The 17895-nt window shown below is 43.3% G+C and overlaps 1 protein-coding gene across 2 annotated transcripts in view; it reads right to left on the bottom strand.

Annotated features, from left to right (window-relative positions):
• The window catches only part of SPATA13 (spermatogenesis associated 13), a 310734-nt gene that overhangs the window by 114912 nt on the left and 177927 nt on the right, over nt 1-17895 (bottom strand). Inside the window, exon 1 of one of the 2 annotated variants that reach the window (XM_081130575.1) lies at nt 13888-14032. The exons of the other annotated variant lie outside the window; for it this stretch is intronic. The gene's annotated coding sequence lies outside the window, so the exon portion shown is untranslated. Of the gene's footprint in view, nt 1-13887; nt 14033-17895 lie in introns of those variants that run through there. 2 annotated transcript variants of the gene reach the window in all.

Here is a 17895-nt window from a genome sequence, read left to right as displayed (position 1 = left end):
TCATTCCTCATTCCCATTCCCCTATCAGAAAAAAAGAAAACAAACACAGGAAACAAACAACTACCAATATCACCACAACAAAATACTCCAGTTCAGGATTAACACCATCAACCAACAAGATTAGGCAGTTACATAATACTCCACCCTACAACAGCAGAATTATACAGTCTATGGAGTGCACATGAAACATGTATCAAGATAGACAATGTCCTGTGCCATAAAACAAACCTCAACAAATTTAAAAGAACCAAAGTCATAAAGAATGTATTCTACCACCATAATAGAATAAACTAGAAATTAATAACAGAAAGATAACAGGAAAATCTCCATATACTTGAAAACTAAACAACACACTTCTAAATAATTCACAGGTCAGAGAAGAAGTCTAAAGGGAAATTTTAAAAGTACATTTAACTGAATGAAAATGAAAAGGTAACATATCAAAATTAGTAGGACACAGCTAGAGCAGTGCTGAGGTTAATTTATAGCATAAAATGCATACGTAAGGAGAAACTTCTCAAATCAATAATCTAAACTCAAGAACCCAGAAAAAGAGCAACATAAACCCAAAGCAAACAGAAGAAAGAAAATAATGGTCAGAACATATATAAAAGAAATTGAGAACAAAAAAATAGGAAAAAAATCAATTCAACCAAGAGTGTTTGTTTTAAAACATTGATAAAATTTACAAACTTATAACAATACTGATAAAGACAAAAGATAAGAGCAAAAAGAAAAGAAACAGAAAATAGAAAAAAAATCAATGAAACCAAGAGTGGTTTTTTTTAAAAACATGATAAAATTTACAAACTTGTAACAATACTGATAAGGACAAAAGATAAGAGCATATATAAAAGGCAAGGTAAGAGCATATGTAAGAAATACATATATATAAAGACATACATATAAAAGCATATATAAAAGGCAAGGGAAGAGCAAATATAAAAGAAACTAAAAACAGAAAAATAGAAAAAAAATCAGTGAAACCAAGAGTAGTTTTTTTAAAACACTGATAAAATTTACAAACTTGTAACAATACGGATAAAGACAAAAGATAGAAGTCATGATATGCCAGTATCAGGAATGAAACAAGATATCACTATGGACTGGGCAGAAATCGAAAGGATAAGGGAATATGTGAACAACTTTATAGACATAAAACTGACATCTTAGATAGAATGAACCACTTCCTCAAAAAATTCAAACTACCAAAGTTCACACAACAGGAAATAGATAACTTCATCAGCCCTTAACCATTAAGGAAATTGAATTTATAATTTCAAAATTCCCCCTAAAAGAAATCTGTAGGCCCTGGTGGTCTCACTAAAGAATTCCAACAAATGTTTAAAGAAGAATGAATACCAATTCTATACTCTTCTTTTCCAAAAAATGGAAAACGAGGGAACACTTCTCAATTCATTTTATAAAGCTATTATTACCATGATACCAAAAACAGATAAAGATATTACCAAAACAAACAAACTAAAGTACAGACCAATATCCCTCGGGAATACAAACACAAAAACTGTTTAGCAAAATAGAATAGAATTAAGCGATATATAAAAATAATTATACATATGACTAAGTGGAGTTTACTCCATTTAGGCTTATTCCAGACTGGTTCAATATTTGAAAATTAATCAAATAATCCACCATATTAAAAGGCTAAAAAAAAGTCACATATGATCATATCAATTGATACAAAAAAATTTTTTTTTGATAAAATTGAACACCCATTCACCGTTTAAAAATTCTCAGAAAAACAAAATTAAGAGTGGAAGCTCCTCAACTTGATAAGGAGCATCTACCAAGAGCCTACAGCTAACATTATACTTAATGACAAAAGATGGGATGACACCCCCCAAGATCAACAACAGAGACAAGATGTTTGCTCTCCCTACTCTCATTCTAGCAACATAGTGCTAGCTCTAGTCAGTGTAATAAGGCAAAAAAATGAAATAAAACATATAAAGACTAAAAAGGAAGAAACTAAACCATCACTAATTTGCAGATGACAGGAAGATCTACACAGGAAATCCCAAGGATTTTACCAAAAAAAATAGAACTAATGAGTGAGTTCTGCAAGGTTGCAGGATACAAACTAAACATACAAAAAAAGCTGTATACCCATATACAAGCAATGAACATGCTGACACTGAAATTAAAAAGACAGTATCATTTACAATTTTTTTTAAAAAATTGAAATGCTTAGGTGTAAACCTAAGACATCATACAGGAATTACATGCTGAAAATTACTCAATACTGATGAAAGAAATACTGAGGACTCCAATGTTCACTGATTAGAAGACTCAACATGGTAAAGACATCACTTCTCTCCCAAATTACAGGAAAATTTTTTGTAGCTATAGAGTATTCTATAATTACTATAGAAAGGGAAATGACCTAGAACTGCTGAAATAATTTTGAAAAATAAGAATAAAGTGAGGTCATCGGTCCCCCTAATTTTAAGACTTACATATAGCTATAGTAATCAAGACTTGATATTGGCTGAGGGATACACACGGCTCAATAAAACAGGAAAAAGAACTCAGGAACAGACCTACATAAGTATGCCCAAGGATTTTTAACAAAGGTGCAAAAACAACGGAATGGAAGAGGGATAGCCCCTTTTCAACAAAAAAGTGTTGTAACAATTAGACATCCACAGGCAAAAAACCAACAACCATGACCTCAATCTCATACCTTACACAAAAATGAAGTCAATTGGATCATGGACTTAAACGTAAAATTTTAAACTATGTAACTTTTAGAAGAAAAAAAAATAGGAAAAAAAATCTTCAGAATCCAGGACTAGGCAAAGAGTTCTTAGATTTGGCATCAAAAGCATGATCCATGAAAGGAGAAGTCAGTAAACTGGACTTCATTAAAATAAAAACTGTTTGTTCCTCAAAAGACCTTGTTAAGAGGCTGAATAAACAAACTAGAGTCAGAGGTCATATCTGCAAGCCACGTGTCTAAAAAAAGGACCATTATCTTCAGGAATTATGCTGAATGAAAAAGCCAATCCCAGCATACCATACCATTCCAACTTTATAACATTTTTGAAATGAGAAAATTATATGGAGAACAAATAAGTGGTTATGAGAGATAAAGGAAGGGGGAGGGACAGGAGAGAAGTAGGTATGGCTATAGAAAGACAACTTGAGGAATCTTGTGATAAAAATGTCGTGTCTTAACTAGATCAATATCCTGGTTGTGATACTGTACTACTGTATCTTATAAATATCATTGTGCAACATCATGCATGTGATCTACAACTATCAATCTACAACTATTAAAATATAGTTTAATAAAAATAAACAGCCTGGCCGGGCATGGCTGAGCAGTTGAGCATCGACCTGGGATCCAGATCGCGGTTCGATTCCCGGTCAGGGCACATGCCCATGTTGTGGGCTTAATGCCCGGTGTGGGGCATGAAGGAGGCAGCCAATCAATGACTCTCTCATCATTGATGTTTCTATCTCTCTCTCTCCCTCTCCCTTCCTCTCTCTGAAATCAATAAAGATATATTTAAAAATAAATAAATAAACAATAATTTTAAACTCTTCATGAATACAATTATATTTTGTTACCTTAACATTCAAATCCCCGTTCTCGTCTTCTGCCAACTCTTGCCTCTTCTGTGTCAGATGTTGACTTTTACCAACATTATTCCAGCTAATGAAAACAATCTACACATATACCATTGCTGTGTCTTCTGCACAACCAGTCACCAGGATTTAGGTATGTTTTTAAACTGGAAGTTCAAAATTATTTTAAAGAGACCTTCTCTTGAATATCCAAACCTCACAACTGATATAGACACATTCAGTAGGAGAACCTAGGGCTTATCGCCAAAAGCCTGTCTGAATTCCAGGGCAGATTACCCAGTCATGCACCAGCAAGCATGTGTGGCTACCTCCCTATTAGGTCATTGATAATTATCAGTCCTCTGTATCACTTCCTTCGAAACCATTCACCTAACTCTTATAACATTCCCACTGTTATCTGTCTCACACTGTGGGAGAAGTAGGGTGCACTGTAGTTATAAGACCATACATGAGCTGCATCAGGGCACTCAGCCCTCCCAGCTCAATTCTCTGTGCTCCACCCTCCACATGGAAGCAGCAGGTGCTGTCAGATCTGCTTTGCAGGTTCTGAGATAACGGCCACCACTTCACCATCTTCCTCTGCCTCTTGCCAAATGGCAGCATGAATACATGAGGCAGACAGTAGGCAATGCTTTTGAGTGGCTCTGCACTCAGATGGCGCAGCAGCCACTTCCCTGGAAATCCGAAACCACCCAGGTAGTGCGTGGATCCTGACAAAGTCTGAATTCCTCACTCTTCCGAAGTGAAAGCTATGGGATCCTCCCAATGGGGAAACATCTTCCAACTAAAACTCCATGAGCAATACGTTCCAAGCTAATGCTTTCTGAATCCTGCAGCAATGAGTTTATACAGGAAGGGAAAGGTTCAATAACCAGGAGCGAGTAACAGCTGGTGACTGCATGATCCAGTTCTCTTTAAAACAATCACATAGAAGAACAACATTCTTCTGTTCACAAGAAAGAGTAATACAAACATAGGCTTGAGAGTTTTGTTTTGAACCCTTTCTTGATCATCACTAAAGTGCTTCCAAGTCTTTTCAGTTGACCTGGAAGTACGCAGACAAGGCAGCTGTCCAAGTTCAGCCCTCCTGCTGAGGGCTCCTTTCACAATGTTCTGTTTATCCCAGACTGATCTGCCTAGATACTCACTATCTTTATCTCAGAAGAAAAGTGTTCCAATTCACACTAGGTGTTCTTAAAAATCCCCAACCTGAGAAAAACAGATGCATTGTGTAGAGAGTAAGACCTGGCATCTACAGAAACTTTCTAGGAAAGCCTAGAAAACAGTACTGTCCTGCTGCAATAGGCATTTTGTTCTTCCTTTAGATTCCTCACCCCAGCAGGAAATAAAAATGAAGAGATTAGTAGTATCCATCTACAAAAATAAAAAAGGATAACAGACTCCTATAGCAGGAAATCAACAACAATGTTATCATCTACTTGAACAATTCCAATTCAGGAGTCCAGCATGCACGGAAACATAAGCAGCCACGATGCTTTAGAATAATTGTTGCATGGGGTTTGACCTGATTAATCTCAGCAGGCTTGAAAACAGCCCCCTGGAAATCCATGTGATAAACTTCCTTCAGATGCATGAGTATGAAAATGAACCTGGCCTACCAAATCAGACATACTCAGGCACTGGCAGTAGTGTCACATGGTTTGACCTATCCACCCATAAGCATTGACCTTGAAATGCTAGACCGGTCTCACTTCTGTTTACTGCTTGAAGTCTTCTGGATCAGCACCACCCATTTAGGGTAAGCACTTTGTGTAAGGGGTCAGATTAGAAATAAAGATTAGGAAAAGCAGAAAGAGTTCTTGCTTCCTCCTACAAGATTCCCTCTATATCAATAGGAAGGCAGACAGCATTCCCTGAGCCTGAGTATTTTTCCTAATTTTGGCTGGAGCCACGAGAAGAACAGATGGTCTGCAGGCAGAACAGCAGACGCGATTGATGGACACATGTACCCTCTCACTTCTCCTGGGCCCCATCTCCTGGAAACAGAAGATTCTAGCTTGGAAAGAAAAGTCTACAGGAGGTTAACATGAATCTCCTCCCACTCAACAGAGATCAAATGAGAGAAGGTGAGACTAGAAGGGGGAGCGAGGAGGTGATCGCTGCCTGAATAACTGCTGAGACTGTACACCGTAAGCCTGTGCTCCGCATCAGTGCCCCACCTGGCCAGACTGCATCTGTGTTTATGAACAAATGGTCTATCCCTTCATCTCAATGAGCAGCAGCATCAATGAGCCAACATGACTTGTGGGAGCACAAGACACTCCGCTGGATACACAGCATTTCAGGAGCTGAGTCTGAGATGGTGTTATGCCTTCAGATAACTCAACATTGAGTAGAGCTGTTTATACTGAAAAACATCCACGTGACAGAGAAACATCAACTGGCTGCCCCCCTACACGCCCTGACCAGAAATTGAACCCGCAATCTTGTGGCGTAAGAGATGAAGCTCCAACCAACTGAGCCACCTGTCAGGGCACTGCTACTTTCCTTATTCAGAATCTCACTGTCTCATTTACTGAGTGAGGCCAGGAGTTTAAGACTCAACTTGGATTAGCATCTCATTCCATGTCATACTGACGACTGATGTACAACAGAGCGTATCACTCGGCCTCCATCACACACACACACCCCTCAGTAGACAATGACCAAGAAATGGAGCTGAGACAAACAGAGGGAAGCACCCAATCCTTTTCTGGGAGGTGTAGGACACCATAGTTCTGGCAGAGTGGCCTAAGGACACGGAGAGAGACACTAATGCCAGAGCTGACCTCGACTTGGTAAAACAAGCAGGCTGTTCAGTAAGATGACCCAAGCAATCCACTCTGGGGAGTTTAGATTTGTGTTAGAAAAGTCAGAGGTAGAAAAAGCATAGAAAGCAGGTCTGGCAGATCGTAAAGCATACCATTTTAAAGACTATTTTGCTTACTTTTTCCTAGTGTATTTTGGATTACTTGTTAATTTTTAAAGTTAAAATGAATTTTAAGTTTTCTCATTTTAAATATTAATCCTTTTGAATATACATTGTTTTGAATGAGGGTTTGGGGGATGTTATTTCAGAAGGATCCATGGCCATTTAAGCAAGGGCAATTCCTTTGAAGGCCTGTATTTCTAAAGCCTATTCAGTCTGTGGGTAACGCGAGTGACAATGGTAAGAGCACACAATGGAGGCTAGTCTTTACCATAATACTGAGCTGCTTGTGTACTGGCCATACAAAGTTCCCCAGTGGTAGATTTGCACTTTGTAAATGGGCAGCAGAACAAATATAGTGAATCAATTATTTCCATTTGCAACACACATTTAAATGTACGGGGCCAATCTAACAGCAAGCATCAGCTACTTGTAGGCCCTGCACAGCAAAACAAACAAGACCAAAAACATCACCTCACTTTTCCACTGAAAAAAAAAAAAGCATAAACTCGAGATAGGAATTCACCTACTTCTCATTTCTTTAACTAATTTGGCCATAGTATAGGACTGATTCTGGACTAAACCAAGTTAGAAAGCCACAGCACTTTAACTAGATCACGAACTAACAGATTTCATTCTGAAGGTATTAACTGTGGATCACGTACCTGGTCCTGGGCAAACTGGATTTTAATAACTTGTCGGGATATTTTACAATAATCATTACATGGAGGTTTGATTTCATTAATCTCAGCAGGGTTCAGAGAAGGCCCATGAAACCAATATGAAAAATGTTCTATTATTAAAAGTTGAGTAATTGTGTCACCAAAACAGACAAGTATAGGGAAGGCTGCAGTTACAAATCCAAATCAAAAGAAGTATTTCATACATGCTGACAGACAGAGAGAGACGTTTGTCTCTCTACACTAAGAAAATAAGAGATAAAATTGCTTGCTTGGTGTTTGGCGCAAAGCAAGTGCTCATCAATACTTGTTGAATTCATAAAACAGTGAATGAAGGTTGAGTCAATATGTGTGACAGGGCAAGGTATGCAAAAAAAGATACATTCTTTTCAATAATGGTTGGAAATATGCAATTTATAACATGGTGACATTTAGATCCTAAAAGACATATCAGGTGCCAAAGAGAAACCAGGTCAAGGGGCACACTGTGTATTTGAAACTAGCAGTTAGGTACAAACAGCAGATTAGAGCAGGTACAGAATCCTAGGGCGCCCAACTCCCACCCCATTCCCATCCACACTGTGAAGCACTGGGACTTCATGATTTTAGAACCTGGTTACATTCCACAAATTCAAGTGTTTACTGTTAGAGCTAGGAAAACGGTTCCTGGCGCTGGGAAGGCTGGCCTGGGGGGGGAGGGCGGCTGTGTGCTGTTTATGGCATGATCTTCTACATCTTTGCGTAGAGAATTAGAGATGGAGATCCACCACACTGGGGTTCTTTCACCGCCCAACTCTTAGAACAAAAGACGGAGCCACCAGGAGATCTCCAACAGGACAGGCATTCAACAAGGATTCATCGAGCAACTGAAATGGAGCCACTTTCTCCTCCTACTGCAAAACCATCAGAGCCTCCACCGGCGGCCTTAATCTGAGCGCTTGCTATGTGCCAGGCACTCTTATAAGCACTTCACAGAGGTAGACTCATGTCATCCTCTCAACAGCCCAGTGGTTCCCAAACTTTACTGCATCTGGGAAGATTCTAAAAATTCCAACACTTAGTCACGCACAAAACCAATCCCAGTATTTGGGGATGGTAATAGGCATCAATTTTTTAAAGACCCCGGGGTAATTCCAATGTGCAGCACAGTCTGAAACACTTACCTAAGAGATGGGTACATTACTATCTACATTTTTCAGATAAGGGAACTGAGGCACAGAGAAGACAATGCCTTCCCAAGATCACACAGCAGGGAGGCAGAAGAGCAGGGATCTGAACTCAGGTTATTTGACTGCTGGCCAACACTAAGAAATCATGTCAGGTGGAGATGTCACAGAAATAATATAAATTACTAGTATGTAATGAAATAAGTGCGGAGGCCAAAGAAGTTATGAGAATGTGCGCTGGCGAAGAAGTATGAGAAATGTGGATGGCTGCCGACGTGACGAGGCTCTTACACAGTCCGACCAGCTAGGAACAGTTCCCGTTCTCTGAAAAGATTATCATGTTGCCACAGAGGGAGGGGCTGCTTAGGGCTCTTGGGAAGCCCATGCTCTGGAGCAGTAGTTCTCAAACTCTAGCATGCATGAAAATCATATGGAAGGCTGGTTAAAATACAGATTGCTGGGCCTCAATCCAAAATTTTAAATTCAGTAAGTCTGGGGGAGAACCCTAGAATTTGCTTTTCTAACAGTCCCTAAGTGATGCTGACACAGAAGCACTGCCCCTGGCACATGGCACACTATAAGTCACGCCAGAGGAGCTGGGAACAGCAGCCACGCACAGCTCTGGGAGGGACCCTCAGCACCAGTCTGCGCACCTCTGCTTATTCTGAAATGCCTCCCTCTGTTAGCTCCTTCCCCAACTTGCTCATTGCTGTTACTACTCAGCCCAGGCTAAAGTTAGCTCCTTCTCCAGGAAGCCTTCCTGGATTCTAGGCCTCTGATGTGCTCCCCTGACATTCTACCCATACACCTGCTGGGTGTTTCTCCCACCAGACAAGACTGTGACCTCCTCTTGAGGACAGGGGCTGTTTCTGTTTACTTTCTATCTCTGGCATCTTGCACAAGGCTGGGCACATAAAAGGTACACAGTAAATGTGTACATATAAGCACTCCACCCCACCAGGAAGAGGAGAAATGGAGCAGATTTCTGAAGCAGAGGCTTCTTTTCTTTAGGCCACAGAGTCCCAATACAAATTAGATGTGTTTCAAAGTATGTATGTAAGTTGTTTGAGGACTGAGAACTCATTTATCTCTAAATATCATAGAGGTGAATAAGTACTAGGTCTTGACCTCAGAAACTTGCTAAATGTGACCGAATTGTAATTTTAACACTCAAGTACAAGCCTGCTCACTGTTCCTGTTATATAGAACAATAATTTCTATGAAAGACGGTGGTCAAAGTTCCCATATTAGGAACAAATCTCATTCCTGGCCTCCTGCCCCTTCTGCTGTAAGATAATAAAATCCTGGACTCGCCCTCCCCTTGCACCTGCCCCAGATGGTGAGTGAAGTTCCCAGTTTCCTGTAGCCTGTCTCCCTCTGTGATACTTTCCAGACGTGTGTTCTATTTTTCTCCAGGGACAGCCTGCTAATCCTAGGAAACAAGCTCTGCCTCAGTGTTAATGGACCCTGAGGAGAAAGGCTGCCCCTCCCTCTCCCAGGTTAGCTGTGCAGAGTCCTCTTAGAGGTCCCCAATCTCATGGCTGAATCCAGAATAAGGGGTGTGGGGTCCAGATCTGGAGGGCTAAAGTGGAAGATATTTTGAGTCCCTAAATTTCTAATGGTAAGCTTTCATTTCCTCTACAATGACACAGAGTGGTCCTACCACAGGAAAAACAGGCAGAGGTTATTTCTGACCAAGAAATCAGGTCCTTTAAGGTCCTGGTTAGATGAGGTAACCGTCCTGTGTGCAAGACATTTGATATTATAACCACAGAATGGGTGATTACCTGGGTCCAAAAATGTTGACACCCTGACCACAGCAAATTGCCACAATCAAGTAGCAGAAATATATGCCATTCTCTTTCCATTCCTGGCATTGCCACAGCTCCCCAGTGTTCTCCCAGGCACAGTCAGAAAGCAACGCCCACACCAGCAATGAGGCAGAGGGAGGACTGGCCTTGGAACTCCTGTGAGTTCCTCATGCCTCATGCTCACGGTGCCCGGGCCCCTTCTCTCATGTCCCATCTTCAGTTCAGCAAGCAGGAATCATCTAGTTTGTAAAAGGCTCTGTGGGAACATTGCTACCTGAAGGAGTGACAAGCTATTGAGGAGGCAGACACATGGAAGTGCATGGATCTCCTGAGCCAGGCAGCCCTGTGTTCAAACCTCAGTTTTCTCACTTACTGCAATGCTCTGGCCCCAACAACATCCCTGAACCTCCATTTCTTCAACTGTGCAAGGAGAACAGTAAAACCTAACTTGCTCATCTGTATAATGATCTTCATCTGAACCAGAGTACATACAACGCTTTGAGCAAATGTTTCCTCAATTCTCCCAAGGACCCATCTCATTGTAGAGGCATAAGAGTGAAGTTAATTACATACAACATATACCTTAGGGCACTGGGGTTTAATTCTGTCAAGAAAGGCTGATATGGAATTAGATGAGCATCATGGGTAAACAACACCCTCCGGGTTCCCTGCGGGTTTCCAATAGGGGTTAAAGAGACAGGCAGGAGCACAGCTGGAAATGAGGAGGGCAAGGGTGGAGGCTGAGTCAGAGAGGAGAGGGGGTGGGCACAGCAGAGCCAGCGCAGAAGCAGCCACTGACCAGCATGCTCTCCCCCTCACTGCTCTTTCACTTGAGATGCAGAGATGAAGGAAATCATGTAATCGCTTTGTACTAATGCACTTCTCTCCACAAATGGAAAATACAATTAAATATTCCAGTTACTAATTTTCAAACTGCCATGTATTATATGATTTGCCTCCAGAGAGCAATGTACATGTGGTGTTCTTTCCTGGTGTTTTGAAAATAACAAAAATATTTCTTTCTAGAACATTTGAATTTATGCATCTGCAATTTTATGGTCCCATTTATGCCATCACATGTCTCAAAAGCAAACATTTTGTAAATGTTTAGCTTTCAGACAAAAAAAAAAGGAAAACCACTGACAGACTGACAGTTTCCATTCTAAATGAATCCTTCCGATGCCTCTGAGCTCAGGAAAGGAAGGGGAAAAAGGTTCATCGCTTCCAGCAGCAAGCAGAGGGGTGAAGCCACCAGCTAGAGAGGCTGGACCAGGGGTCAGAAGACCTGTGATCTAAGGACAGGTCTAGGGTCCTGCTGCTTCTCCCTTAGATACATCACTCTATTTCTTGGGGCTAGTTTCCTCATCTGTGGAATGTAAGGTCCCTTCCAGCCATTAAAGTATAAAACTCTACCAACACTCTGCTATAGTAAGTGCAAAAGTAGAAATACTTGCCTCCAACTTTCAGGAAGGTGAACACTAACAAAGAAATATTTGAAGAAGGCTTTAAGATCATATAATGAAGTAGAAATAAACAAGACTCATAAAATCATAGGGTTATGAGGGACCCTAAAAGTCTGGCCAGCTAAAGTGAAATTGAATTCTCAATGCACAGGAGCAGACGGTTGGCATGGTCTTTTTCATGAAGCTTTCTTCTGGGCTTCCTGGCACAGAGAGGGCCAGCACATTCTCCTCAGGAAAGCAGGCTGAAAGTGACCAGGAGTTGACAGGCGGCCCAGGCAGGTCCCCAGGCTTTCAGAGGGACAGTAGGCATTAGGTTTTCCCCATACACCATTCTACAGGTGTAGACATTCTGTATTCAACTGGTATAAATTCCAAACTAAATAAAATGTGCAAATAATGACCTCATTCCCAAAGCTGATCCCTTGTCTGAGTGTAAAAGGTCCTCTGGCATGGAAGCTCAGTCACCTGGTGAGAGGAGGGGCTCCACACTACACACACAGCCATGAAACTGGGCCTATCACCTAACCACTCTGAGCCTCCCTTTTCTCATCTGTAAAATGGGGACGGTAATAGTATCTACATTACAGGGATGTGAGGAGAACTGATAAGTTATTATTGCACATAAAGCCCTCAGAAGAGTGCTGGGCACATATTGTGTGGGGGATAAATGCTACCTAATATTCACATTAATTTCCATATTAACTTTATTTAAGAACTATGTATAGGATACTATTTCAGTAAGAAAAACAGGAGCAGATGGGAAGGTCCTGCTAGGAAATGCAGGTGTTTGCTGCCTCCTCCTGACGCTCAAGACCTTCTGAAATAAAGATGACTGCAAGGTCAGGGAGAACTGCCTGGGAAAGTGGACAAGGAGCTTGGGGTGATGGTGGAAAAGGAAAAATCACAGCCTAAGGAACTGAAACAAGGTGAGGTGTGGAGGGGCGCAGGCTGATGCTGGGGAAACACTGGTGGGGAAAGTAGGTAAAAGGCTAGAAAGTGCCCTGGGGGCAAAACTGGGGCAAGAATGAAGACTACGCACGTGCTAGGAGCACAACAGAAAAAGGAGAATGAAACCGGGTGGGAGGAAGATGGCACACCTGGGGGCCAAAGGAGGTAGGTGACAACTGGAATACTGCCTAAGAAAGAGCCCCGTGTCAAAGGATGGGGGGCAGTAGTGAGAACAAGGCTCCGCAGCACATGGAGGGGCGAATCATCCAACAGGCGCCGGGAGAACAATGCAGTGAGAAGTTTGGAAGATGGGGCAGGGTGGACATCAAGAGAAAAGTCCTATTTATTAGTAAAGGGGGGAAAATAAAATAGAGGGAAATGCCTGCGCCTGTTAGCAAAGGAGAGCGAAGAGCCGATGGACCTGGAGCAGTTATTAGGGAAATACACCCCAGGCAGCACAGGAAATGAGGTGGTGCGCAGAGAAACCTTGGGAAGAGGGCAGGGTGCTACGAGAATTTGGATAGCCTAGGTAACAAGTGCTAAATAATTCAAACTGTTCTTCTATTTTTCAACTTTATATTCCAAGCCTGAGAAGGAAGCAACTGAGAGCGTTGTTTCTTTCCTTTGGTTTGGCTTTCCGTCCTTGGAGGAAAGAGAAATGTCCTCAGGCTCTGTACCTGCACCGTCAGATGGGTGGCCCGCCAGCCCGGGTCACCTGAGTTCCCCCTGACGCGGGGAGCAGCTCCGGCTTCTACCTTCCCGGGGCTGCCGTGGCAATTTCCCCATGCCGTGAAGAGAAACGGAACCAAACCAACTCAGAGACGACAGGCGCAGGGTCGCACGGTCTTTCCCGTGAAACGAGACCCAGGTGGGACCTGGGGAGAAACTTGACGTCGGAGCCAAGCTCTCCAAGCGCAGCCCTCGGTCCCCCGGGCCGGGGCCGGCCGCGCAGGTCGCGCCGCCGGAGGGAGCTGAGCTGCGCAGGGAACACCGGCTGCCCCGGGCCCCGCTCCCGGCGCCACCCCGCAGGCCCGGGGTCGCCTCAGGGTCCTCCCTGCGCCGTCGTGCTGGGGAACGCCGCCTGCACGCCCTCCCCGGGCAGCGCCACGGGGCCAGCCGAGGGCGCGGAGCCACCACCGCAGGGCACCAACGGGTGGGCAGCCGGGCGGCTCCGGGGCGACCTCAGGCTACGAACAACGCCGTGCGGGCTGATCCTTCTCCCGGCTTCCCAGCCAACAGCCCGGGACACCGGCCCCACGCTCCCCTCGCGCAGCTCACCTCTCGCGGCCCCCACTCCGCGGAGTCTCCAAAGTCAACGGATGCAGGACGTCCCTGCGACCCAGGGCCGGTCCCCGTCCCCCGGGCTCCGAGCACGCCGGGCTCTCCGAGGAGCCTCCGCGCGGGTGCGCCGCCTCTGGGCTGGCGGCGGGCGCGGGGAAAGCGCGGCGCCGAAAGTCCGCCTGCGCTGCGGCAGCCCGGCTCCCCGGCCCCGCCCCGGCTCGGCCAGACCGCGCCCCCGCCCGCTCCCCCGCTCAGGCCACGCCTCTGGCCCTGCGTTCCCCCCACTCTCCGCTGGGCCTTAGGGTCTCCCCCGGGCCGGCGGTGCTCCCCAGGCCACGCCCCAGGCGGCTTTCCTGCCCCTCCCCCCTCAGGTCCAGCCCCCAGCCCGGCTCCGGGCCTTTGCACCCCACCCACTCGGACCACCAGGCCGGCCGGCCCCAACTATCCTTCCAGCCGTTCTCATGCCCACCCCCATTCTCCATCAGGGCATCCCCCCACCGCCGGCCATCCCCCTGGCCCCGCTACACTTCTCCCCCGCCCCGGACCCCAGCTCCACTTCCCTTCAGCTACACCCGCCCCCCACTCCCCACCCCCGGACCCTCCGCCGAGCTCCCCTCCAGCCACCCTCCTGAGACCTCCGCAAACCGCCACCGCTTCAAACTCCCAGCCTCGCCCAGGACTGCAGGAGCCGCCGTGTCACGCAGGCAACTGCCCCCCGCCGCTCGCTCGCCGCACCTCTGCCTGGGCCTGGAGTTCACTCTAGACGAAGGCACTGCTGTTACAGTTTTCTGAGCAAAGGAAACGCTAGGTGAGGATCTTTTACCTACCGGTTCCCCCAGGGCCTATGTAGGACAAGGCTGCTGGGGACTGTATTGGTGAATCCACTCAAAGAACTATCACCTTTGCTGTGTGGCTCAAAGCCTAATTATCAATCCACATGAAAACCACAGAGGCAAAGCCAACCCTTCTTGCACTAGGTTCTGGGCCCCAAATGTTTCGTGATTGTTTCCTGATATGCAACTCATGGAATTCATAAATTAAACACATTCTTTTTTAAAAGTGTCCGTTTTTTAGATGATTCATTTGAGTGGTTATTATGTTTCAGCACTATTACAAACACGTAATACTTTTATAATTAAAGAAGAGTAATAACCACTATTTTTTAAACTAAAGAACAGAGGGATGGAGGAAGGTGGGTGGAGGGGGAGAGAGTAACCAAGAATGTATATGCATATATGCACAACCCAAGGACACGGACAATGATGGGGAGAAGGAATGGGGAGGGGGATGGGACGGGCTGGAACGGGTCATTGGGGAGAAAAAGGGACATCTGTAATATTTTAAACAAAAATAAAAATAAATTAAAAATTAAAAAAAGAACATATAAAATTATTCATTAATAAGAAGTCAAAATTCACTTTGCATAGGGTTTTTTAAAAGTGAAAAAAACTATTCTGTATGATACTCAAGTGGTGGATACATTGGTCAAAACCCACAGAATATACAACACAACGAGTGAATCCCTAGTAAACTCCTTCATACTCATGTATCAGTTTTGGCTCATCATTTGTAACAAATGTACCTCTGGTGGAGGATGTTCTATAATAAGAGAAACTGGAGGTGTGGGAGGGTGTGAGAGAGTATATGGGAACGCCGTGCTTTCCACGAAATATTTCTATAAACCTAAAACTGCTCTAAAAATAGTCTATAAGTTAAAGGACACACCAAAATATTAATGGTAATCTCTGAGTGGTGGAAATATAGAACATTTTTTATTATATTGTTTGTATCTTTATTGAAATTCCCCAAATTTTTGACAATGAACATGTATTTTTAAAGCAGAAAAAATATTATAAACTATGGAAAATTATAGAGACATAGCATGAGAGGCTAATATTGAAAGTTTCATTTTTTTCCACTTTTTAAAAATGTTTTAATTTAATTTTTATTGTTGAAAGTATTACAAATGTCTCCTTTTTTCTCCCATTGATGCCCTCCACCCTGCACACAGACACCCCTTCCAGGCCTTCACACTATTGTCTGGGTCCATTGGTTATGTATATATGCATATAAATTCTTAGGTTAATCTCTCTCCCCACCCACCCATCCACCCCTGCCTTTCCTCTGAGATTGATCAGCCGGTTCCATGCTTCTATTAGGTTTATTTTGTTCACTAGATTCCACATATGAGGAAGATCATGTGATGCTTGTCTTTCTCTGACTGGCTTATTTCACTTAGCATAATACTCTCCAGGTCCCACCATGCCTTCTCAAAGGATAAGGAATCCTTTTTTATAGCTACATAGTATTCCATAGTGTAAATATCCCAGGAGATGCTTGATATGATTTTAATCTTCTTGAACTTGCCGACTTGTTTTGTGTCCTAATATGTGGTCTATCTTTGAGAACGTCCCATGTGCACTTCAGGAGAATGTCTATTCTGCAGCTTTAGTGTGAAATGTTCTGTAAATGTCAATTAAATCCATCTAATCTAGTGTGTCATTTAGAGTCACGTTCCTTGTTGACTTTTTCTCTGGAAGATCTATCTAGTAAAGTCAGTGGGGTGTTAAAGTCCCTTACTATGACTGTATTGCTGTCAATCTCTCCCTTAAAGTCTTTCAGAAGTTACTGGCTTTTTTTCAGCCTGTGTGAGTCTTTTGTTCTGAGGTGGGTCTCTTATAGACAGCATATATTTGGGTCATGTTTTCTTATCCATTCAGCTACCCTATGTCTTTTGATTGACATATTTAATCCATTTATATTTAAGGTTATTATTGATAGGTACTTATCTATTGCCATTTTAATTCTTTATGCCTGTGTTTCTCTTTCTATTTCAACTTATTACAGCAGTTCCTTTAACATTTCTTGCAATGCTGGTTTGGTGGTGATAAATTCCTTTAACATTTTTTTGTTTGTTTGGGAAACTCCTTATTTCACCACCTATTTTGAATGATAGCCTTGCTGGATAGTGTAGTCTTGGTTTCAGATCCTTGCTTTTCATTATCTTGAACATTTCATGCCATTCCCTTCTGGCCTATAGAGTTTCTGATGAGAAATCAGCTGACAGCCTTATGGGAGGTCCTTTGTAGATAACATTGCTTTTTCTCTTGCTGCTTTTAAGATTCTCTCTTTGTCTTGAAATTTTGGATTTTAATTATGATGTGTCTGTGAGTGGGCCTCTTTGGGTTCTTCTTGGTTGAGACTCTCTGTGCCTCCTGAACTTGCGTGACTTTTTCTTTCACCAGGTTAGGGAACTTTCTGCCATTATTTCTTCAAAGAGGTTCTCTAACCCTTGCTTACTTTCTAGATCTTCTGGCAGTCCTATGATGCAAATATTGTTACATTTCATATTGTCCCACAGCTCCCTTAAATGGTCCTTGTGCTTTTTGTTTTTTCTTTTTGGTTCTCTGATTGAGTGCTTTTTTTCTACCCTGTATTCTAATTTGCTGATCCAATCCTCAGCTTCCCCTAACCTGCTGTTTATTCCTTCCAATGTACTTTTTATTTCTACTATGTCATTCTTAATTTCCTTCAGTTTCCATATCTTTTCTCATGCTGTTGAGCATCCTTATGATCAGTATTCTGAACTCTATATCTGATAGATTGCTTATCTCCATTTCATTTAGCTCTTCTTTTGGAGAATTCTCTTGTTTTCCATTTGGGGCTTATTTTTTTGTCTCCCCATTTTGGCTGCCTGTTTGGATTTGTCTTTATGTATTAGGCAGATCTGCTAGGACTCCCAGTCTTTTGGATGGTCTCTAGTGTAGGCCAATGCCAGACACTGTTTGTGACTGGCCTTAAGTACCCTGTTTGAAGCTTTCCACACTCCACAGCTTGTGGTTCCCTCTGCTGGTGCTGGGTGCTTTCGGAAAGGACCAAGATGCCCACCAAGGTCTGCTTTTCCAAGCCCTGGGTCCAGAAGCAAATCAGGCAAAGACTCAAAGCACCCATAGGCTGATTGTTATTCAGTCTCTTAATGAGCCTCAGGCTGTAGAAACTCCACAG

Source organism: Miniopterus schreibersii, assembly GCF_964146895.1.
Source record: "Miniopterus schreibersii genome assembly, chromosome: 2".
Taxonomy (NCBI): domain Eukaryota; kingdom Metazoa; phylum Chordata; class Mammalia; order Chiroptera; family Miniopteridae; genus Miniopterus; species Miniopterus schreibersii.
Note: the sequence above shows the minus strand (reverse complement) of the source record. Positions and strands in the feature narration are given on the sequence as shown.